This window comes from Dermacentor silvarum, chromosome 5 (assembly GCF_013339745.2).
Source record: "Dermacentor silvarum isolate Dsil-2018 chromosome 5, BIME_Dsil_1.4, whole genome shotgun sequence".
Lineage (NCBI taxonomy): Eukaryota > Metazoa > Arthropoda > Arachnida > Ixodida > Ixodidae > Dermacentor > Dermacentor silvarum.
Genome location: NC_051158.1, coordinates 59,896,264 through 59,920,590, shown reverse-complemented (window position 1 = coordinate 59,920,590; position 24,327 = coordinate 59,896,264). Strand labels below are relative to the sequence as shown.

Here is a 24,327-nt window from a genome sequence, read left to right as displayed (position 1 = left end):
AAGATGATTCTGGCACCCACCGTGGTGGCTTAGCAATACCGGCCGCGGCGGCCGCATTTCGATCGGAACAAAATGCAAAAACGCTGGTGTCCCATGCATCGGGATAACGTTAAAGATCCCCAGGTGGACCAAACTAATCCGGAGTCCCCCACTACGGTGTGCCTGGTAAATAAATCGCGGATTTGGCACGTAAAACCGCAGAATTCAATTGAGTTCAAGATGCTTTCGGAGTCCCCCTTAAAGCACGCTTCATAACCGGGTCATGGTTTTGGGACCTGCAATCCCTGATTTTATTTTTTCCGTTCAATGTACAAGCGTGTTACACCTTTCTTTACACGCGCTCAAACAAAACACCACTGCTCACAATTAGAAAAACGTCTTTCAAGCAATACAGATGCTTCCATCTTGCTCATATTACGTTCAATATTTAGCAAGCTCAGCATCATCCACGGTGCCCATGGTAAATGTAAAACTAATGTTCATTAGTACTTCGTGATTCTTGGCTCTATAGCTTCCGCCACCAATTTCAACACCTCCATGCTCGCTTCACTAGTGCGGAGGTAAACGGTTCACCCTGCGATTTTCGTTTTTTAGGAGGGACCTTTAGCTCGGTTCCAATTCCACTGTGTCATTTTAAATACGTGTACGTGAAACGCAGAAATCCTCTCGAGACATCTGCTCTAGAGATGTGAATGAAATTGCTGCACTTTAGTTAAAGTTAGATTTTAGTATCTCTAGGAAGCAAGATTTTGATTGAGGACATTTCATTTTTTCAGGAAATTGACAAATATTCATCAATAAAAAAACTACAACAAAAGCATGAAAATTAGAAATTCATAATCCTGCACCCAGAACAGATATTGCAGATCTGTAAACTGCAATATTTAGAGAAGTTCAAGCAGACAACAGTCGTGTGGTATGATTTTACAACTTCCACGAAATCGAAGCAATGTTTACGAGGGTTTTGCGAAATTTGAGCTCTCAACATAGCGGTATATTTGACAGCGGTGTATATTGACACGTATACATGTTTATCTTGCACCGGCGACCGCTTTTCACCGACTAACAAATGTTAAACGTTATGGTTAGGCACAGGACGCGCCTGCATGTATCGGAAGTTTTTCGAACGCTATCGATGCTTCTATCCGTTGACTCTTTTCACCGACGCTCATGTAGTCTGATCGTATGAGCGACGCGAATTGTCTAGAACTTTCTTGAAGACACGCGGGGCACCAGGGATTAATCTGGAACCTTCGATGACTCATATAAAAGCCGACGCGTTTCGCCACTGATCAGATTTTCGACGATCGCCGACTGTGTTCGCCACTATCGTTTTGCTTCGAGTGTAACTTGCTTTTGGGGTCCCAGGTTCGCCCAAAAAGGAATCAATTTCGTCATTCACAGTTTTACGACTGTTTGCTTCATCGTCAATACTACGTGACAATATTGCATAAAATTTAACTGCTTTAGAGTTGTAAACTTGGGACTTTTTGTTTTTGTTTTCACATAAATTTTCACAAACAAATGGTGAAATGAATTCATAATTCACTTCTATGAACTACTAGAGTTTAGCGACTCCTTTTACCTGCAGCAAACGTAGTAAAAATCGGTGTTGTGTATGATGAGAAAAACAAGTTCTCCCTAGCACGTGTTTAGACATCCGCTCCCTAACTAGAGCAAGTCTAAGAGAAAAGTCTTGCGTTTTAACGAAAAACGCCTACAAAAATTTGGGTGAAAGATCAAAAGACCGTATTTGCTGTAGCCTGGTCCTTGTGCTTGTGTGCCCAGCTTTTCCCATTGCTGATTATTTTTTTTGTTGGGTAAAGAAAGTAAGCCAACCGATGAATTCAGGAGCTCCATGTGCTCGCCGCGGAGCGCCAATACTGTTTGTATTCTTTGGACGTCATTGTTTTCGGCTTTCGAGAGAGAACAATCCTAAAAGGGGACAAGGGATGTCTCTGAAACTGTTCTTTTTTGCGCACACGTGTCTGGTTTTGTTTCAACCACTTAAGAGATGTACTGCTCCCTTTTTTGGGTGCTGCTGGTTTGATAAAGACATAATTATCGTTCACTGCGCGAACCCACGTAATACGTAGTATTCTGCTTGGTGTCATAAACTTTCCAGCAACTGTTATGACTGTTTTCTATTCATCACTCCAGCACACAGCCGGCATTGCAGACACCTAGAACTGGAGCGTCATGTGTTCACACTTCGTAAGTGTTCTGACTGTATTACTGATACTGTCTGTAATCTTTAAAGGAATATTCCCTTTACCTGTTCTGTGAAAAAAACTGTAGTTTATTGCAACAAATACTAAAAGATACAAATCCAGTTTTATTTAAGGTTATGCTGGAAACTTTGCGGCAGTGTGCTACTGGGCGTAGTACTTTTTTTATCAAAGCAGCGCTCAGGCATACGGAAAATTTAAACTGAACCGTCCTTTACACCCGAATTAAAATCTATGCAGACACGATAGGTCTCTGGAGACCATGCATGATTCCAGAGTGTTAAAGGAGTACCCCATTTTATGCAGCTGCTTTGACTCCTCATTCGATTATACTCGTAGTATGGAGTACCGAATTTTCAGTGCCATGCCATGATTCTGGTGTTAGAGCCTAGGACGCATTGTTGTCTAGCTGACTTTCAAATAATTCTTTATGACTGTTTCAACACATTGTCCTTTAGAATTTACTGGCAAACAAACAGGACAGCTGTGCTCCCCTGAGAAGTAGTCAATAATGCACCAGTATAATTTTGCGCTCTCCCTTCGCAGGGACTGTTGCGGAAGGTTTTCTAAGATGAGAAATCGTAGAAGACTACCGCGCGGAATCGACGAAGACAGTAGAGACACACAAAGTACACGGACAAAGGGCTGACTTTAAACAATTGAGAGTGTTTATTTTGCCAGTGCACACATAGTTTCATACTGAACATTTCACAAAAACAAGAACACACATGCACACAGAAGCTGCTAGGAAGGTCAGCTCTTTTTCACACAAGGCTATCGATGGACAACTGACGCACTTACTTCCCGCAAGTGTAATTGCGGCAATCTCGATAATTTCTCTACATTTGCTCCTAGATACAATGTAACATTTTTTAAACACAGGTTTGCACCCACCTTTGCGACAGGGCACACTTAGATGATATTGAATTGTGTTATAATCATTGCTGTGGTGTTGACTTTACCGCATGCGGTGACTTTATCGCATGATATAGGTACCTCATATAACACACACTGAGCACATTGTGTGAGGCGCTGTTTGTGCACGTTTTCACACGGGGCCTTGGAAGAAAGCGAAAGTTTGCCTACTTAGTACCACCAGTTTCATATGTGCGGGAAAAACTAAATTAACATTTGCACTCCAGCCAACCTTCTTAAGGTTGTGTTAAATTTCTTGAAACGTGAAACTTGAAAACGTGCGTCAGTTGTCCATCGATAGCCTCGCCTGAGAAAGAACTGACCTTCCTAGTGAGGGTGCGATAGCGTTGTGAGCAGGTTCTTTGCGCATGTGTGATCTTCTCTTTTTATTGCGACAGCAATATATTGACATTCCAAGGGTATTTCTGCCGTCGGCGGTGCCGTCGTCGTCGTCGCCGTGATGTTCCGTATAAAGTACGTTGTGTGTGTGTGTGAAAGCGTGCGAGGGCGAGCCGGCAATCACGGCTCACTGTAGCGTACGCGAGGGGAGGAAGGACGGCCGGAAGCGCGCGGTCGGCTTTCGCGCTCGCGAGGCACGGGGCCGAGGTGACGGAGAGGGAGGGGGGAGGGAGGGGGGGGGAGGCGTTCTGCTACGTCGGCTGCTGCTCACAGCGTGGCCGCGCGAGCGCCGTCTCTTCAAAGCGATCTGCGATAGGGAGAAAGTGCATGCACCGCTGGTAGCTTCGTACGCACTATGCTTTCGACGTTTAGTTCGCGTTGAAGCGAGACAAGAGACAGCGCGCAGGCCAGTTTGCCCGCTGCTGCTGGTGCGCTTTTTTTGGCGTTTTCACAGCAATTTACCGCGGTCATAGAGCGAGATGTGTTTATGTTTACCTTTGCGCGCGTGACACCCGGCTTGTCTATTTAGTTAGTAAGCGAATGTTTACAACTTTATACGGCCCATTAAACTAGTATGCTTGCTTCGTATAGCTCTTTACTAATTTGCTACCGCAATCGATGCTTGGATTTTCGGGCGAAACTGCGACTTTTTTTGTCAAGTGTTCACTATAAAACAAGCTGTGCACCGGCAAAATAAAGATTCTTTGTAAAAGTCAGCGCTGTGTCTGTGTAAATTGTGGGCTTCGCTTGTGTTCGTAAGTTCTGCGCTGCAGCGTTCTACGATGTTCAACCAAACAAGCTCATTGTGTGTCGGTTTCTTTCGCGTGTTCTCGTTTTTTAGCGCAATGTTTAAAATGTCTAAAAGCTGTGATCCAATTAGCCCGCCAGAACGTCCTATATTTGACGCCGAGGCCTTCCATCACACCCACCCAATAAAGTGGGTTTTTAGAGAGGAATTGGTTTGGCAAGGCATATTAAACAAAAGATGAAGTCAATGTTTCGCCCGAAAGGTGAAATACTCAACGCGATATCAATTTATTCTAGAGTGAAAAGAATATGCGAAGATTCGTAATTCTATCGACCGTGTAAATTGCAGGAAACATTTGTGTGTGGCGCGCACACATACAAACATGAACAGGTGTCACTCGGTCACCTTGAGCACTCGCTGTCCCAACGCTGGCGTGATGAAAAGCGCTGGCCAGCGAAGTTTCATGCTTGTCGCAACGCGAACGGTTTTTACTGCGGCTCGCTTCACTATTTCAATTGCGCGATCTCTTCAAAACTCAAAGTAGGAGACCCCTGGCCCTAGGCGCACCTGAAGCTAACCCATGCCGCCACAGGGCTTGCCCTTCGCCTCCCGGCGGCAGCAGCAGCATGACCTGTAACAAACTGCGTGCGGGCTGCGTATGCGCTCGGCCACGTGGGCAGCAACGGCTGCGCTAAAGGTGACGACGTGTGTTCTGCTCTTCCAGCCCGCCTGTGGCGAAGCGCGAGGTTAACATTTGGTGCGTGGGAAGACGGCGCGCATCAAGCCCCTATTTTCCTCGGCTCTCCCTCGCGTGCTTGCCCGCACACCCATAGCACATCACGTTACCGTTAACATGCGTTTGTGTGGGCCGCTCAGCCTCCTACACTTGCACTTTATTTGGATCAATAGGAGAAGCCGACGCTGAACATTATCTTGGGTTGTCGTATGTATGCTATCGCAATAAAAGCAGCAAGATAATTACAAAGGCTGACCAGCTCACCGATTAATTTCCAGGTTTTATTGGCGCTTGTTGAGCAGTTTACTGAAGCATTGCAGGTTTTCAACCAATGACTTTCACACTAGCATATTCAATGCAAAAGCTTTCGCGTTTTATTGGTATTAGATTCTTGATCCTCCACAGTTAATAGCTGCTAGCACTCCACAAATTAGCCAATGGATATTCGCGCTATAGCAAGAACAAATGTGGGGTTTCATGTTTTTAATAATTATATGTGCATCCTAATACACTGTGATATAGTGAAGTGCAAGGGAAAATCGTTTAATTAGGCTTTTTGATGCGAACAGGAAATACGAGTATGGTAATCATCCCAAATAAAAAGAAAGATACACATTATCTGCAGTACAGGCAATGGCTATACGTATAAGGCCTGCTGTGTGACACTGGGGCACGAGGGGTCAAAAAAAGGAGGGGGGGGATCACACATCGATGCTACTCTCCCCAGAAATGATTTTCGCGTCCTGACGTGGCATTTTAAGACGCTATAGTAGTCATTTGCCTCCTCGCTGGCAAGGACAAAATGATCAAGGCTACTTACCTGAAGATGGGAAGGGGAATTCTTGGTTAAGTGCAGAGCGTGCTCTCTTGTGAAGCTTAGCATATGGTGACTACTCGATCAGGCCTTCGTAGCGGAGGAGGAAGCCTTGACGGTGAGGCCTGCAGACACGGGTGGGAGAGCGGCATGGTAGCGTCTCGTAGAAATGTTCCGGTCTAGTAAACCCGACCGCTGGCAACTTCACTCCTGTGTAAATAATGTTCTTATGTAAAAAGAAATGTTGTAAATAAAACTGATTTTGCCATGAGAAGCACTAGGTAAACGTTCCCCTTTAAAGAACTTGGCGGCAAAGCAAAGCTCGCCAACTTGAGCAGCAGCGAGTAAGCGCACTAGAACGCTCACATCACCCGTGCAAGAGGGAGCAAACCGAGCGGATGAACCTGTGTTTTACTGAATATATTGACATATATAGTCAGGTGACTCAGAGTAGGCTACTTTCCGCGTCAAAGAGATATTGTAACGTTCTCCCGCAAGGAGGAGTGGGGAATCATTATATTTTTAGACAGTTGGCGTAAAGACAATCGCCGTTTCTTTAGTTTTGGCAAAGATAAATGGAAGAACGTTTAGCGTAGTGGTGTAAGTGGCTGAGTACAGTGGTAATCTAAGAACCGGGAATGAGAGCACAGAGGTTGAGTGTTTTAGGGGCGAAGCTGCTTAGGTTGTGGGTCTGTCCCTCCTCTGTAGTAGTAGTAGTAGTCGTCGTAGTAGGTAGCCACGTCTACTTTTATGAGAAAAAAATCCGAAAGTTGTGTCCGTAGCGCGGAATCAAACCAGGGACCCCTCGCTTCCGAACGCGCGGCGCTAACCACTACGCCACGAAGCGCACATGGACACACGCACCACGATGACAATAAATACCCAACATTAACGAAAGACTCCGCGTTTCTAACGCGTTTGTGCTAGCGCGTTACGGCCCGTGTAAGAAGCTGGTGTAAGACGCTGTGGCCTCTCCGCCTTACCCCGTTTATGAATACGGATAAGTGGTTCTTGAGGGAAAGGGAAAGGAAGGGCTGCAGAAGATAGCGCCAACCTTTCCCTTTCCCTCAAGAACCACTTATCCGTATTCATAAACGCTACTCGACTTGAACTTGACTTGCCACCGCCTTGGGCAGCGCGTTCAAACGCGTTAAAACGCGTTGAAGGCGGTGGCAAGTCAAGTTCAAGTCGAGGAGCGTTTATGGATACGGGGGTTATACTCTCTCAGCAGTCATATGATGGCGTCGACAAACGCGGTGCACGTTCCGGCATGTGTAAACGGCTGCGTAAGACGCTGTGGCCTCTCCCTCTTACTAGAGGGTACTGCACGTTTCTAACGCGTTTGTGCTAGCGTCCCCTTAAGCGGGAGATGGTGAAATTATAATGAAGGGCGCTGTTATAAAATAGGAATGACGTCACATATGGTGCGTGTCATTGGTGGAAGTAAATCGTTCGATTTAGTGCAGCGAGACTGGGCGAATTACACGGAAGATTCACGGTTTACCGATGATTCCCTCCGGAGCTTCGCCCACTCATCATCATTCACCCCGTGGATATGCGTTTTTTTTTTTTTTAGTAAAAGATGCTGACCTATGCTTGGCTTGTTGGTTGAAGGATATGGGAAGGCACAGGAAGGCATCTATGTGCTCAAGTATCGGCCATATGAGTAATTTCATGGCAGGTAATAACGACAAATGAATATGCATCAAAATAATAATAGGAAATTGAAAATGTGTGCTTGACGCAAAGCTTCAGCTTCATTTAATTTTATCCCACGCTCCTATCGCGATTAATCTAAGCTTAAGAGGGGGAAGTGGAAAAAATATTCTGCCATATTTATCTCTAAATGAAACATTTGCCGGTCTGCATGTAATGGGCACTTGTGCAAGCAGGTGTTACACTTGGTGCAAACCGAATTCTGGCGTTGTGACAGCACACAATGTAGCTACAACCACGTGCGCCTCATGAGAAATAGTATCATATCAGCTGCGCTTTCCGTGAACAGAATTCTTTATTGTTGCTGAACGAATTATCGAATTCATCACGGATTATTCTTGATGCTTGTGAGGTCTTATTTCCAGTGTAAATACGAAATATAGTATAAACATTTCTAAACCTCCTTGGCCACAAAAGATGCATATCGCTAGGGAAATATATTGTTTTACTAATAAGATCACAGACTATAAGACGTAGTTTTTTCTTTAGATAATGCAATCATGACATCTATACGTATAACAAAGAGATTCACAAGGTTTGCAAAAATACGCCGCGTATAAGAAAGGAGGTTCAATATACGGCAACGTTGGCAACGTGGCTTACCTAAGAACTACAGTAGTGAATGACTAGTTTGGCTAAATACATTGGCCCGTACCCACAAAGTTTTCCTACGCTAGAATTATTTGGATGAGCAAATTCCAGCGAATCCTGATTGCGTACATTCCTTTAGTGAAGGCAGCCGATAAATAGCCAACAGTACTTACGAACCAAACGCGTTTTGAATTCGGCCCCTTACTCTTTCGCACTCAAATTTCGTGCAGCGGAGATATTTGGAAGTAGATATGTAATGCTTATACATTATGCACACTGCTGGCCTCTTCCTACAGATTGAATCAGAAGCACACATCACTTACGCTGATACGAAAAATTTGCGCGAATGCAAGCGTGGCGCAGTCAGTCACTGTAATTGCGAAAGAAAGCCTACGCCCGGTTTCGCTTGCAGCATGTATGGCCTCTTTGACAAGGACAAACGCCGCGACCGTTTGGTTCTCGCAATTTCTAAGCCTCTACTTCCGAATAGCAGCAGGTGAACCGCTATTCTTATCTATTCTTAACAAAACAAGGAACATATTTGAAAACTGAGTTTCTGCAGTGGAAATATAAAGGAAATAACGGCAGCATAAACGACGCAAACGGCTGCTTACTTGTTTATTTTCGAATAGTAAAACACCTCATATACGTGTATCTTATCACAACAAATACACATAAGGTAGTCTTATCTTTCATTTTTATTATTTTTTCTCATATATGATTGCTAATCTCTTCCAGTACCTGTCTTTCTCATAGTTCGTTGTTTTGTTTTATATTTTGAATTTTTTTAAAGGTAGTTTTACCTAATTACGAGGTCACCCGCATCCATTGCAGTGATCTGCCTTAAGTCCTCAGGTTCGTTTGCTTTCCTTAGGATCGTGTTGGCACGCTCTCGTCGTTTGTGTTCCTTTATGTCCTCTATATTATATTGCACAACCTCAGTTGTCAAATTAATTGTAAACACATTATTCACCGTCCCCACCCTGCGAAAGTGGATGTCCCTGAGAGGATATGCAATGCTTTATTGCTTTAGATTAATCGCAGTAATGGTAATTTGTAGTAATGATAGTAATGGGAGGAATGGTAATTTTGGCAGCATGCGGCCGCTGGTGACATCGCTGTTTCTTTTTCCCTTAGCCGCTCGTCGTACTCACGCTGCTCCTCGGGAGTCCAAACTATGCGTTGCGTAGCGATTTTAGTGCAACAAGAACAATGAAATCTGTTTCTAAGCTGGTTCTTTTATATACGAAAGGCTAGAGACGCCACACCTTACGTCGCAAGCTGGCGTCGGTGCGGCTGCTAGCGCAACAATAATCTTTACCGGGAAACGTATGCGGGGAGCGCTACTTGCTTCGTATTGTTATTAGGAGCGCCTTGTCATCAATTATGTGGTTCGGACGATTGTATTGCGCTTGTTCTTTATTGGAACGAATGCTATTCTGTATGTTGTATGCGTGATTCCAAAGAATGTATGAACACTTCGCTTCATTTTGCCGAGGGCTTGAAGCCTCTCACTTACGGAAGATACGAGCCACTCCAGGATGGGCCCACATTTTTACCAACTGACGCAGGCACAAAAAAATGCTGACCAACGAGAGGCTAACACCTTCGCTGTAATAATGCGACGGTGACTGGATACTTTTTACACAGGCAAAAGAGGCACACGCACATGCGACGCCATGCAGCAGTCGAAATTGCGAAATGACATTTTTGTGCAATATCTGAGTGTGAATGAGCCATTGTATTAGCCCGAACAATCATGTGTACATACAGATCTTGAAAGCTGCTTCTCAAAAATAGATGGCCTGAACAGTGTAACGTTAGCGCCAGAAAAGAAACGGCATAGAACTGATAGTAATGATCCTGGTGGGCAAAGATGTGTTTAGCCATAAGATCAAGCAATAGATCCCGCGTAAGGCATTCTTGCAACGTTACAGACGAACGGCAATAAGCACTTAACGAACCGTGTCGCTAATAAATACAATCTTATACGTGACGTTATTTTATTTCCCTTGACATTTGTTGTTACTTTCGGATGCACTAGGTCACAGTTAGCTCACATGCGAAATATCGTTATGTTAAATCTCCAGAAGGGATTCTAGGTGTTTTCAAAGCCCTGGTGTTTTAAACCCCTGGTCTAAACCTTCAGTCGCCACAAAGCCCTCGCGAACTCAATGTGCATCTCAATGAGCCATATTAGTTGGCATTCGGTGACAATTAAGTGGCGCAACTGGGTTCTGCTTAAGCACGTGTACTTTGCATCGGCGCCTTTGCATCAGCAGTTAAGTCTGAGCACCACCGACCAAGGTGAAAATGGACCTGATAGCCAAAGAAAGCTATTTGCTATAAAAGCTGGCATGAAGCAAGCCAATGTAACTTGTCCACGCTTTGAAACGAATCCATCATTCGGACAGTCTGAGATAATTTGCATGCCATAGCGCCGGATTCGTCCCTTTCTACGTTAACAATTTCCGAACGAACACATTGAAATTTGAGCGCACATAATTGTCTTATAATTTCTTTTACGTGGGCCAGCGACTTTCGCGGAATGTTTATGGATGCAGCGAAAAAACCAGGACATAATAGTCGCAAGGTGGGCTTCCAGTCTTAACTGAGCACGGCGTGATTGTCATGGAGTCTAGTTTTTATGAACATTAGAACTGCGCCATCCACACTGGTTCATCAAGCAAACTTGTTGAGCCGATCGCACCAAATACCTCAAAGAAAGGGTGAACAGAATCAAGGTACGTAGAAATTTGCATTCGCTTTGAGGAATGTGTGTTTATAATTCGACACGACATCAGTATTTAGTCATCATGTGCTTGAGAACGACCCGCTTACCTTCAATGGGTGAAGCGGTGCGTTCGGCAGATGCCACGTCTCTGTTCAAATAAACGGGGATGTGGTGTCCCGAAGTTGTAGAAAATGTATTAGGAACGTCTGGGAGGAGGTGTCGAGTTTTGTGTTGGGCAGTAGAAGTTTACTGTTTACAAACGCAGCTCCCTACGCTGACGCAGCACTACTCATTCTAAGGAAACGGAGCGGCATGTCAGTGGTGCGATTCTCGGGTTGGTGGATAACTGAAGTTATCGCCGTACACTGTTAGTTTCAGAATAGCGATTGTACTCCAAAAAAAGCGAGTCAATTCTTTAAAGTACGTTTGCACATAAATACGACGGAGAGTTTTCTTCCTTAGCATATTATATATTTATTCATTTCAAATACATATAGTATGAAGAATCCCGGGTGGTCATGATTAATCAGGAGGACCCACTAACGCATGCTTCATATTCAGATCGTGGTTTTGGCACGTGCCTTTTGTCTCATCGATGTGCATTTTGTGCCAGTAGAAGCACTGAGGATAGGTAGCGTGAAACTCCAGAAGGCTTACTTACAGGCGTAAGCTTTTTCTGGTGAATGTTTATTGAGGAAAAAAAATCTAGTACAAGGACAAAAAAAGCAATTGGGTAAACTTAGGCTGAGAAAAGAAAAAACGACCTAGACACCCCAGACGAATGCAAATTTATTCAAAAATTAACGTTCAGCCCCCGAAACAAATGTACTTAAGAAAATTATGCTGCATATTTGGCAGACAGGCCAAGCAATTGCCTCAACCACCGAACACGGCAACATGAACTATCGCTGAAAAATGAACTCACGATGCATTTACTAGCGCAATCAGCTACATATCTTTTTTTCCAGCTGAATTAATAGTTTTAATCACACGGACCAGATACCAACCTTGAACTAAATCATTCGCCAAATCGGCGTCAAAGATGTTGGTTGATGATCCGGTAATTACCTAATGTCAGATATCGAGTGACTCAAGTTGGTTGGCCTGGCGGTTGGTTATGATGGTGATTTCCTTAATACAGCAACCCATGCCCTAGCCTATAGAGCATGGACTAACCCGTGACGCAAGTTGGTGGGAAAACGGTTAGGGACATCGATAGATAAATATATAGGTGGATAAATTGATAGATAGGTTAACCTATCTCACGATGAGCGTCGATAAAAATGTTTTTACACTTAAATCAATATAGTGATACCGCGTATTGCCACCGTCGAAACCACCAATGTGTGTGGCTAATACACCAGTGGGATTCCCCTTTCGCCTGGTTAATCGGCTGATTCAGCCCCCGTTCTCTCGGATGGGGAAAACGGCGGCATTGTTTGTGGACATTACTCCCTGTTCAGGAGACACTACTTCATTGACAACTCCGAAGAAGCGCAACAAATGTTCCTTCCCCATTTATCTGTCAATTCCCGAAATACACAAAAAGCGTCGGGAAGCGAACCCCCTTGGGTGCGCTTCCCGACGTAACCAGGCCCATCGAGCTCTGGTAACTTTTCTGAAGGACACTGACTTGGCCTCCCATTTATAGACATTATTTGTATTTTGTTTTGTTCTGTCTGCGTCTCCGTCATTTCTTCATTTCCTCTTTTCGTTCCTCATGTTTTCATTTCCTGTATTCCCTCCTTCTGATAGAGTAGGCAGGCGTTGTGCCCCTCTCGGTGGCAGTTGGCAGCTTGCTCCCTGCCTATTTCCTTCGTGTCCTTGTGTTATATATGTACAAACCAAATAATAATAATAATTCCTCTTTCACACTTCCTTAAAAGCACTCCTCGCCATCTAGTGCCACCGGGCAAAGGCTGTGCGTGGCCTCCGAAATGCATGGCGTATTGGTGTGTGATAAAGCTTACATCAGGCGGCGATCAGGGTCCTTTTCTCCGTGCTGGTTATTGGACACGCTGTGCCAACTAGTAGCACTGCCAAAAAGTCCATTAATGGCCTAGCGACAAAAGAAGCACAGCGCTCCGGCGCCTGTGAAAGCTGAGAATTGTTTCCTCGCTTGCCGCACACCTAGTTAGTTGCAATTATTCAGTGACGCAAGTTGACGAGAGGTTCATTAAAGAGCGGCACATATTCGGTGCATTGGTGGCGCAGCTCGCTAAAGCATTGCGAAAGAAATGAGTTTATGAAAAAAAAAATTAAAATCAGAACATATCTAGTACATTCGTGACGCAGCCTGCTAGCGCATCGGCTTGCTGCCCTTGAGGCACCCTTGTTATGTGAGTTTGATTCCGCTCAGCACTAGAGAAGTTTAAGAGACTATGTGGTTCGGAAGCGGAAGCGGCATTTCTTTTGTGTTCAACAACCTTACTTCTGCAAACCGTGTATAAGAGGTTGTCGCCGCAGTAAGTAGTACCGTTTCCCTTCGTAAATGCTTTTTGCTCTTTTGTCATTATCTCCTAATAAAGGTAATAGCACGGATTCATTAGGTCACTTTAAGTACGCCGCCACAAGTAAAAAAAAAACATTTTTTTTGAAGAACCACAAAATACGCTGTCCATTCCACGTCTGCAGCTTTCCGGTAAATGAAGTGGTTTCCATTATAAGAAGCTGCGTACGTCAGACTACGCATGAGGCAAGCAAGGTCTTTCTCCTGAACCAAACTGTTTGACTAAGAAAAATATTAAACTATAATATTGTTACAAGCGTGAAAGTGTTGTGTTATTTGGGTATGTGCCGTAAGCTGTAGTGGGACACAGATACGAGGGGTGGAAGAAGAGCACGTCTTGCCAAGGGATCACGGAACCTAGGCTAGCGCTCAAGACCGTCGGGTACGTCGTGTACCCAGCACCTCCACCACTCTGTTACGGGTTATTCTGTTAGGAGAGGGTCTATTAGGACACGACGTACCCGACGTACCCAACTTTCACGCTTGTAACAATATTCTCTCTTTCTTCAGGTTCAGAGTACAATCCAGGAGCATCACACGACGATGAAACAGGCAGTAACGGTGCTGGTTCTAATAGTGAAAATTTCAGTTGCTCTACGGACCCCTGATATCCACTGCCCTGTGAGATACAATGAAAGTGAGTAAATCATGAAAAGTTGAAGCACTGCATTGTCCGTCGATATATAGCAATTCCAGTGCCAGCGCCTCCTCTATTTTTTCAATGCCAGCCAGATGCGGCCCTTCCAATGGTTCACCCTTTCGCCATTTTATACTCGCGCCTTTTCTACTCTCCCCGTCGGCTAGCGTACGCGCCTGCTTTACGGCCGTGGTGGGGGAGAGTACCCTCTGGGTGGCGCCTCACGACGGAAGTCGGAGGAAGCAATCTTGACAAACGCGTGAAGCGTGCACCGCATACCCTCCGGAACGGAAGCGGCGCGCGCTCCGTGGCTCCGACGCACGTGTGACGCAAGCAGTCGTACCCTGTGGGTAGCGTCACATCGTAGCAACTCACTGAAATAAGGCGCACAAACGGTCCCCATTGCGGAGCTAGCGATTGCACTTAATTTGAAAAAAAAAATTGAGGAGGCGCTGCCTGAGAAGAAAGATGAAACCGCGGGAAGCAATATTATAACTATTCTTGTTAGTATACTTGTGAGTCGTCGTGTTCGTGAGACAAAATAATGAAGATACCGTTAGTTGTACCGATAAAACACGGTCACCTTGTCGAAAGGTTTGTTAATGCCTGAGGCATACCTGTTGTGACCAGTGTCACAGTGGACTTCGTTCTTGTTCAACTAAGGTGTTTGACTAGACAAAGTATATATAGAGAACGCCGCCATAAAATGCTGTAGAAAATAACGGGGCTATTATTTCGTACGTATTAACTCATTGAAATTTTTTTTACTTTTCTTTTTGACGAAACCCAGACTTCAAGGATATCACATAACCCCGCCACGAAAAAGAGACGGAAGATTGCATATTTCGCCAGTAAGCTAGATAAATTCACAAGTCATTTTCTGACAACTGGTGATACTTTTTTCGATATGAAAGCTCACACAACATCGGTGCATAGCTTACTAGACTTCCTGTTAAAGGTTAGAAGTCGTGCCGCCAAAGTAGGATGCAGCCAAACACTCGCCACGCATAATATTAAATGGACTTAATTTACGTTACATGAGCAGTAAGTGCTGTCTGATGAGTTAGCACCTATGACCAGGAAGGAAGAAAAGTAAATACTCGAGAGCCTTTTTGCACGAGCCAGACATGGAACAGACTCAGTAGCTGGTTGCTGAAAGATCACAGTGGTTGCAACTCTCATGCTGCTTTCCCGCATATCTGGGCTTTGCACTGCTTGAATGTACTGTTTGCGTACGTCGTTAGCTTGAATGCAGAAATAGTTATTCCGGGTTACCTAAGTTATAACAATTACGGTTTTTACAGATCATCATCATCACGAAACTATATACATGTCCACTGCAGGACGAAGGCCTCGCCCTGCGATCTCAAATTACCCCTGTATTGCAGCTAGCTGATAACTACTTGCACCTGCAAATTTCCTAACTTCATCACCCGAACTAGTTTTCTGCCGTCCTCGACTGCGCTTCCCTTCTCTTGGTATCCATTCTGTAACTCTAATGGTCCACCAGTTATCCATCCTATGCATTACATGGCCAGTCCAGCTCCATTTTTTTCTCTTAATGTCAACCAGAATATCGGCTATCCACGTTTGTTCTCTCATCCACACCGCTCTCTTCCTGTCTCTTAAGGTTAGACCTAACATTTTTCGTTACATCGCTCTTTGTGCGGTTCTTGACTTGTTCTCGAGCTTCTTTGTTAACCTCCAAGTTTCTTCCCCATATGTTAGCACCGGTAGAATGCAATGATTGTAAACTTTTCGTTTCAGCAACAGTGGTAAGCACCCAGTCAGGATTTGGTAATGCCTGGCGTATGCACTCCAGCGCAGTTTTATTCTTCTGTAAATTCCTTTCTCGGGATCTGGGTTCCCTGTGAGTAAATGATCTTGATAAACATACTCCTTTACAGAATCTAGAGGCTGACTGGCGATCCTGAATTCTTGTTCCCTTGCCAAGCTATTGAACATTATGTTTGTCTTCTGCATAATTATCTGCAACCCCACTTTTACACTTTCTCGGTTAAGGTCCTCAATCATTTGCTGTATTCGTCCCGAGTGTTGCTGAAAAGGACAATGTCATCTGCAAACCTAATGTTGCTGAGATATTCACCGATTGATCCTCACTCCTAAGCCTTCCCACTCTAAGAGCTTGAATACTTCTTCTAAGCATGCAGTGAATAGCGGTGGAGAAATTGTGTCTCCTTGTACCTGACCCCTTTCTTGATAGGTAACTTTCTACTTTTCCTGTGGAGAAACAAGGTTGCTGTGCAATGCTTGTAGATATTTGCCAAGATGTTCACGTATGTCTCCTGTATTCCTTGATTACGCAATGCCTCTATGACTGCTGGTATCTCTACTGAATAAAATTATTTTTCATATTCTATGAAAGCCATATAGAGAGGTTGTTTGTACTCCGCAGATTTCTCTATTACCTGATTGATGGCATGGATACGATTCATCGTAGAATATCCCTTCCTGAAGCCAGCCTGTTCTCTTGGTTGGCTGACGACAAGTGTCGCCCGATATATTGGAAATTATCTTTGTGAATATTTCATACAACACTGAAAGCAAGCTAATGGGTCTTTAATTCATCAATTTTTTAACGTCTCCCTTCTTATAGATGAGTATAATGTTGACGTCGCTGTATAGGCCGCTAATTGTCCAACCGCACAACCAAAACTGCGAAATCGTTTCGTCAATAACTGCGCGCAAAACACAAGGGACGAATGTAGAAGAAACATACACAGTGCTGTGTATTTCGCTTGTAAGTTCTTTCCTTGTTTTCCAGGCGCTGTTATATGACGATCACAAATGACCAACTAGCGCGAATTTCAGCTGTAGTAAAATCATTTCAGTCCCCTGTCTCTGTCATTGTGCCAGTCTTCGTCAGCCCTTTTGAGCCCAATCCAAACTGCTGCCTTACTTGTTATGGAGTCCTTGAGCTGAGCATGATGTCGCGGGTTTATTTTCCGACAACAGTGACCGCATTCTAGTGGGGACGGAAGGAGAAATTCTTACAGTGGCCCTCTTTGAGGGCTGTTTATGATAATTTGATGTAATATCACCGTTCAAATGCATTATGGCATGACTGATAAGTATGGCTGCCTTTAGTATGACCATAACTGCAAAATGTTTGTTGCTGAGTTGATGAATCACTCCTGATGACAGAGAATAGGGTGCAATATATATGTTAATTTATTGTACATAATAAACTGCATGCAAACGCACAGGCAACCCTGGGTTTGGATGTATTATACATACGAACCCGGATAAGGCGGGATATTCTCGAAAATATTGCTTACATTTCAAATAAAGGAACGAATAATAAATTGTCTTTATTTTCCCTAGGTGGGTGCTTTTTTCTAGGTCACTATGTTCGACCTGGTCAAACTATGGAACTTAAAAATCCCTGTGTTTTTATTTCATGTTCTCTGAGTGGACTGACAGTTTCAATCACTGGGTAAGCAGTTGCCAAGCATAGTTTGTTGTGCATTATACACGTGCTTGTAAGCATCACATTCGGATACTGCTTGAAATGCTCTTGTTTACCGAATATCATAAGCCTTACGACCAAATTTACTTACTTCTTTTCGTGTCCAAACAAAACATTCCGGTGTAGTAACTCTGTGTGTGTTCTGCTAGTGCAGCCAGTCTGGTTCGAATTTACGAAGGTTTTTGTTCGTTAGTACTCTTCGCATTTGGCTAGAGCGGAGTTCTCTAATATGACCAGCATCATGATTAATTTCAATTAGCTCTTTCGAGTGAATTTACCATAATAGCTTTATTTGAATATGGAACTGTGCGCTGACACTTCTGTCATGTCAACACACGCCACGTAATAGTTTTCACGGTAGGATTGCGGTACACGGTGCTACAAATCTTTCCATCTTAGAACCACGTTGGTCTAGTCATTTGAATTCCTTTCCTACGATTTTTTACTTTTCGACACGAAGTCTTGGTCATGTAATTCCAGGCTATTTGCTGAAGGCGTGTAAATTTTGTCTCTTGTTGCTTTAGGCCGATTCAATAAAAATGTTATTTACGTGGTGTTGGGAAGAAGCCCTGTCTCGCAGCACAACATCTCAATGCTCTAATGATTAGGCTACACTCTCCACATTTTACACTCATTCATATGTCATTCGAACGAGAATTAGCTCTTTGAGACACCTAGTACATACGTCCCATTGCACAGCACGGGCCTCTCAAAGAATGTGTGCTTGAGAGCACGGACGCGTGCTGAGGTCTCTTTAAGGCCACGAACACATGAAGCGCATGTTCCATTCAGGGCCAACATTACCACCGTATTTCGCGTGCCTGTCGTGACGCAGCACCAAGTTGCTTATAAAGGCAAGAGCGTTGCTGTTTCTCCCAACGTTATTTTATGACAGCTAGCACTATGAGAGTCTGTGTCAAAAGGGGACGCCTTCGGGATATCCTCACATTTCCCTGTCCTTTCCTCATACCACCTACTGCTGCGTAGAAACTATGCGCCATTCTACCACCTTCAGGATAGATCCACCTACCGAAACAAGTTGGAACGCTTCTTTTTTGCAGAGTAAAAAAAAATGTTCTGCCTTTGCCCTGACCGTTATGCTATCACTGTTGCCGTCGTGTACTCTTGCTCCTGTCTTAACAGACTTGTTAGCGTCACTGACAAACATTTGCTCAGCTTACAAAAAACGTGCTGGTCCATGGTGTAGCGTTTTGCAAAACCCCAAACATTGCAGGATAGCAAGCTACATTAAAAATATGTCGTATGGTGTCGATTCCCACAGCGCCGTGGGATCTGAATTCTTTTTTTTTTTACTCTCGTAGTCGTTAGACAGTTATAAAGGTATTTTCAGGCCTTTATTGTTGAGCTGTTTTGCACACAAACTGAGCAAGATGTGCTGAAGTTTATGCACATATAATGCAGTGCGTCAGTCAACGTTATTCAAAGCATTTTGTAGAAATCTTGCTATGCAGCAATGTTTGGAGTTCCGAAAATGTTTACCAGATATATTACCGTGTTTTATTAGGGCGACTAGCAGGGTGTGTGAGGCGAGCATATGTGTGAAAACCGCAGCAAGACGATGACAACGTTGATGAAGATAGTATGACGGCGTCGGCATGGACATGACGACGGTTATTTGTACTCGGTCATGGAAACTTCACAACCGGTTTCCTTACCTGTAGTTATGCTGAATGCGGTGCAATGTCCCAGAGCGTCTAGAGAATGCTAGGCACTACGAGGAATGGGCTGACGCAATTTGACGCAAACTTACGCAATTTTCCTTGACTTCGCAAAAGCATTCGACAAAGTAGCTCACCAACGACTGCTCCTAAAACTTTCTCGGTTAAATCTACATCCTACAGTTTTAACATGGATCGAACAATTCCTTACTAATCGCATGCAGTCGGTGTACATCAATAACGATACTTCTGAGCCCCTACCCGTAACGTCAGGCGTCCCCCAGGGCTCTGTATTAGGTCCCCTCCTATTTTTAATATACATTAACGATCTACCATCACGCGTGTCGTACAAAATCTGCATGTACGCTGATGATTGTGCCATTTACCGCTCAGTTACTCATAACACTGATCAAATCGCCCTTCAGGAAGACTTAAACAACATTAAAAATTGGTGTCAACGTTGGTTAATGGTCCTAAACCCTACCAAATGTAAAGCAATGTCGTTTTCTCGCCGTTATAACCCTTTGGTATTTCAATACAATATCACTAACGAACAAATTGAGTTTGTAAAGAATTATAAGTACCTGGGTGTTGCCGTCTCAAATGATCTGGACTGGTGTCTGCATGTGACTAACGTTATCTCTTCAGCTAACAAATCACTTGGGTTCCTACGACGTCACTTAAAAAACGCACCGCAGCATGTGAAATTATTAGCTCATAAGACACTAATACGACCCAAACTGGAATACGCATCAGCCATTTGGAGCCCTCGCCAGACTTTCCTCATTACCGCTCTTGAGGCACTTCAGAATCGGGCCATCCGGTTCATTCACTCCGCCTTTTCATACGATGTCAGTGTAACTTCGTTAAAAGCGGAATCGGGCATACAAACCCTTTCCCACCGCCGTTTAATTGCTAGCTTATCATTATTTCACAAATTCTACCACAGCGTACTCAATCGTGCACCATATATCTTGCCACCGTCACGCATATCCCATCGCATAGGACATTCCTTAAACGTAGCTCGTCCACGTGCGCGTACTATCACTTTTGCATCTTCTTTTTTTCCTCGAACAGCCAAAGACTGGAACGGCCTTGCGCACAACATAGTTTCTATACCCTGCTCATCTGCCTTCATAGAAGAAATTGCCTCGCATTATGCCTTGTAACATTTTTTATTCTTTGTATCTCATATTTTGTAACCCACCCCTAATGTAATACCCCGAACAGGGGTCTTTAAGGAAATAAAGTGAAAGTGAAAGTGAGCGGATTCCAAAGGCGATGCATTCAACGTGGGGTCGTGAAATTAGGAAAATTGCAGGGACAACATGCAATCAGCTAGACCAAGACAGTGATAAGTCGAGATCACTGGGAGAGGCCTTTATCCTGGCAATGGACATAAAAATAAGCTGATGATGACGAGAATGCTGAGGATGATGATTTTCCCCCTGCGTATGCTGCAAATTAATAATGCTTAATGTGTGTTCTTTCATTTCATTGTCAGCTTCTTCGACCAATCTTATTTTCCCGGTCAGGGTGGTATATAATCACGTCATTCTTGCGGAACGCAGCTTGCTTTTAGGGGCGAAGCTCCTTAGGGTCGAGCCTTGTCCGCCGTCGTCGCCCCGTTGTAGCCACGCTAGTACTCACCGCGCCCGCTAGAGGCGCAGATGTGCTCTCTTTCTCTCTTGTTCCAGACGCTCTCTCTCTCTCTCGTCCGTAGCTAGGGGCATTGCGGTGCACAAGAGCGTTCGTTCCCGCCCAACCGTGTTCCCGACGCGCGCTCTCTTTCTCTCTCATCCGTAGCTCTGGCTTACCCGAATGATCTCCCGGTGCTTCGCCCACTCATCATCATTCACTTCGTGGATATGCGGTGATTTTTTTTCCTTCGTGACATCCACACACATCTTTATCGGAATATTTCTGCTCTTACGCTCATTCATGAATTTGTAAAATCATTCAATTAGGTTTGTTAGCGCCACTATCTGCTCGAGCTATCTTGCCATAATTAAAGTGGATACGTTAATTTCCACCTACCTTACAGTAGTCTCTCGGTGCTATTTTTTGCGGGTCCCCGTACTTTCTGTGCTTTCTGGCGTACCGAAGGGTACTCTATAGGTCCCCTTCTATATTTAAATTTATTTACAAAGCAGGGATTTCACCTCTATTGTTACATCTCATTTTCGCTGATGATTGCGTTGTACACGTCGCCGTACCAGGTCCATCAGCTCTGGGGTGGCAACAGTAAAATGCCTATGAATATTATAGATGCCTTTCTGATGACTTGTCCCAAACGTAATGATACGCAGGCCTCCCCATTTGAAGCCTTTATATTGATAATACTTGCTACATGCACGCTTACGTATCTCGATATTCAAATTTCGTGAGATCTCGCGTGGTCGAAGCATGTCGTACGCACAAAAAGTTCTGCAAATCGAGTGCTCGGTTATCGTCGGCGAAATTCTGTTGTAGCACCCACCACCACAAAGCTAACAGCTTAAGGATCGTTCACAGCTGGCCGACACGACATGAATTTCGGTCTGCCAACTGTTGGTGACAGCGTTTTCCGTCCTGTGGGCACCACTGTCACACTGCACCAACACCAACTGCCTGCAGACGAATCGCTGACGGCCGTGTCGGCGGAGCGTCGGCGGGAACGGTCTCGTCGGCAGAGAGTCGGGTAGTTTTCTTTTCACACTGCAACGACACGACCATACACGACTGAATATGGAGGCGCCTTCGAATCGAAAGCCGGCGACTTAGGATCTATGAAGTCGTCGTCCTGCGCTGTTTCATAATATCGCTCCCAACAGTTACCTGTATTTGCTTTCGATTTGAGCAATCATGCTTCGACTACAATCTATTAGCGAATTAGCGACAACTTGGTGCTGTTTCTGAGATACAATCTCCGTTTCTTCGCCCATTAGGCTTAGCAAGCCTCTGAGATTATAAGGACTGTCAGATCTCAGATGCGATACAATATGAATGCTTGCATGTTTTTTGCTTGATAGAACGTGCCACAAGGCGGATTTGCTTATATTTGCCGCCGTTCATTGTTTGCTTCAAATAAAGTGGAATCCAAAATTATTGTGGAAACCCTGCAGCGGTGACCTAAAAGACTGGCGAAGTGCTGCAAAACATACAGATTAGTGCTTACAATCAGCGTCACATCACACACAGGCGAGCAATATGAACGGTCAGGCTTCACAAGCAGCTCTCTCTGCTGATTGTGGTAGCACGTTCTTGCTTTCCGGGCGGTGTCGGTCGTTTCCCGCTTCTTATGTGCGGATTATACGGCCGTGCAATTCATGTTGCTATGGGCAGAAGTGAACTACACAGAAATCTAGAGACCAAAATCAACGTCTGTTGGGCTTATAGCATGACCGGTCATTAGTTCAGGCCCGCATTTATAGGTATACGTGCACGAAACCTTCGGGTGCCGGTGGGTTCTCCGCCGAACACATACAGCAATGGCTCTAGCTCGACATAGACTGCTGGCAAGGCCTGACGATCATGGATTTCAGCTTCGGAAGTATGATTTCATTAATTTTGAGCACGAATAAATATATAAAAAAGCTCAACTGTAGCGGCAATCTCGTTGTAAGTGCGATGTTTTCTCTCTGCGGCCTGTTTCACAAAGACTGGCTGAACGACAGTCTGCAGACTGGTTTTGTTGGTGTCGCCATCACAATGCTGTTACACTGCAAGGACTTGCTGTCGTTGGTCGCGTCGGCGGCGTTTCCGGCTGAATGTGACAGAATGCCTCTCAGCGACAACCTGCTGAATAGTCGGCCGATCGCCGGCGTCGTTGTATTCTCGTTGTCTTCTCGGCATCGGTGTCGGGTCGGCCTAATCTGAATGAATCTTTACAAAACACACGTTACAAAAGGTGACCACACTAATTCAATTTTCAGCTTCCTTCAAGCTGACCTATTTATCCTACTTGAACGAATTCATAATCCGATTTCGAGAATAATTGTTTCTATTTACTCAAATGAGATAAGCATTTATCTGTAAAGCATCAGCGTGCACTTTCTACTCCTGCCTCCGTTCGCAAAGATTTGATATTCTTTGATAAAAGGCGTGCTCATGCATAATATTAGCCATGGTTTTCATCATACCAGCCTATCGATACCGGGTTACAGCCATCCAAACTACATGTACCCTGAATATCGCAGCAGAACGACCTTCCAGGGCCGGTATTTTGTAGCGATGCCTTTAAATTAATAATGCCTTTTCGCGCTTATCGCGCTTTGTCAGTGGTCAGAGCGACGGTCCGCTCGCGTTATCAACGGGATCAGCCGGCCGTGAGCGGTGGATGATAAGACTATTCCAAAATAACTCATAAGGCATCGCTACAAAATCGCGGCCCAGAAGTCTTTTTCCCACATATGCCATAACATTAGAACAAGCTACTCACCCGCTGTGCCGTTATAATGGTACATTGCCAGTCTAAAGCCGCCATCAGAAGTCATCTTGAAACGTGCTAACTGGGAGGAACCGTATTCACCACGCACCCCTCATACAACCTCCTGCCGGTACATTGTCAGGCGGCTTTCATTGGCTGGTGTGCAACCACCCATTTGTTGGACAATGGAACGGCACTGACCGAGACTTATTGGGCGCGATCCGAACGCCTTCTCAGAGCAAACGTAGCTGATGTAGCTCACCCCAGAGGAACAAGAATCATTGCCTGATTGTGCTCACTGTGTCGCAAAAGTCGCGGACGAATCCAGGTACTCAGGTCACCACAACTGTTACGGTATAAATAAATAAAGAAATGCGAGGACACTTAAGCACTTCTTATGAGTTTGAATACGAAAGCCGTAATGTCCAATAGAATGTCTCTGAGCGTTCCTTCTAGTTTTGCGCTGCCAGTAATATACCATAGCGGTACGTGCTTCCCGATCCATCAAGCAGCAGCAGCCTGCTGTGCCAACGCCGCATGCTACCAACGCGGCGGGGCCCTCTTCCCACAGGCAACACCTGGCACGCTAGGGCGGCAGAAGTTGTTCCCTTTCGCCCGCTCTGCTCCGTCGAGGCGCGTTTGTGACGTGGCGTCGTAGTCAGTGGAAAATTAGGTGCCGTTTCGCTGCTACAGACGGCGGCTTTTTAGCTCAATGAACCATCT

General features: G+C 44.7%; 1 long non-coding RNA gene across 1 annotated transcript; it reads left to right on the top strand.

Annotated features, from left to right (window-relative positions):
• Window positions 1-2,016: 2,016 nt before the first annotated feature.
• On the top strand, window positions 2,017-17,486 carry LOC125945364 (uncharacterized). Its single transcript, XR_007466852.1, has 3 exons — window positions 2,017-2,214; window positions 13,901-14,027; window positions 17,373-17,486. It is a non-coding gene; the product is annotated as an uncharacterized LOC125945364 (long non-coding RNA).
• Window positions 17,487-24,327: the final 6,841 nt, after the last annotated feature.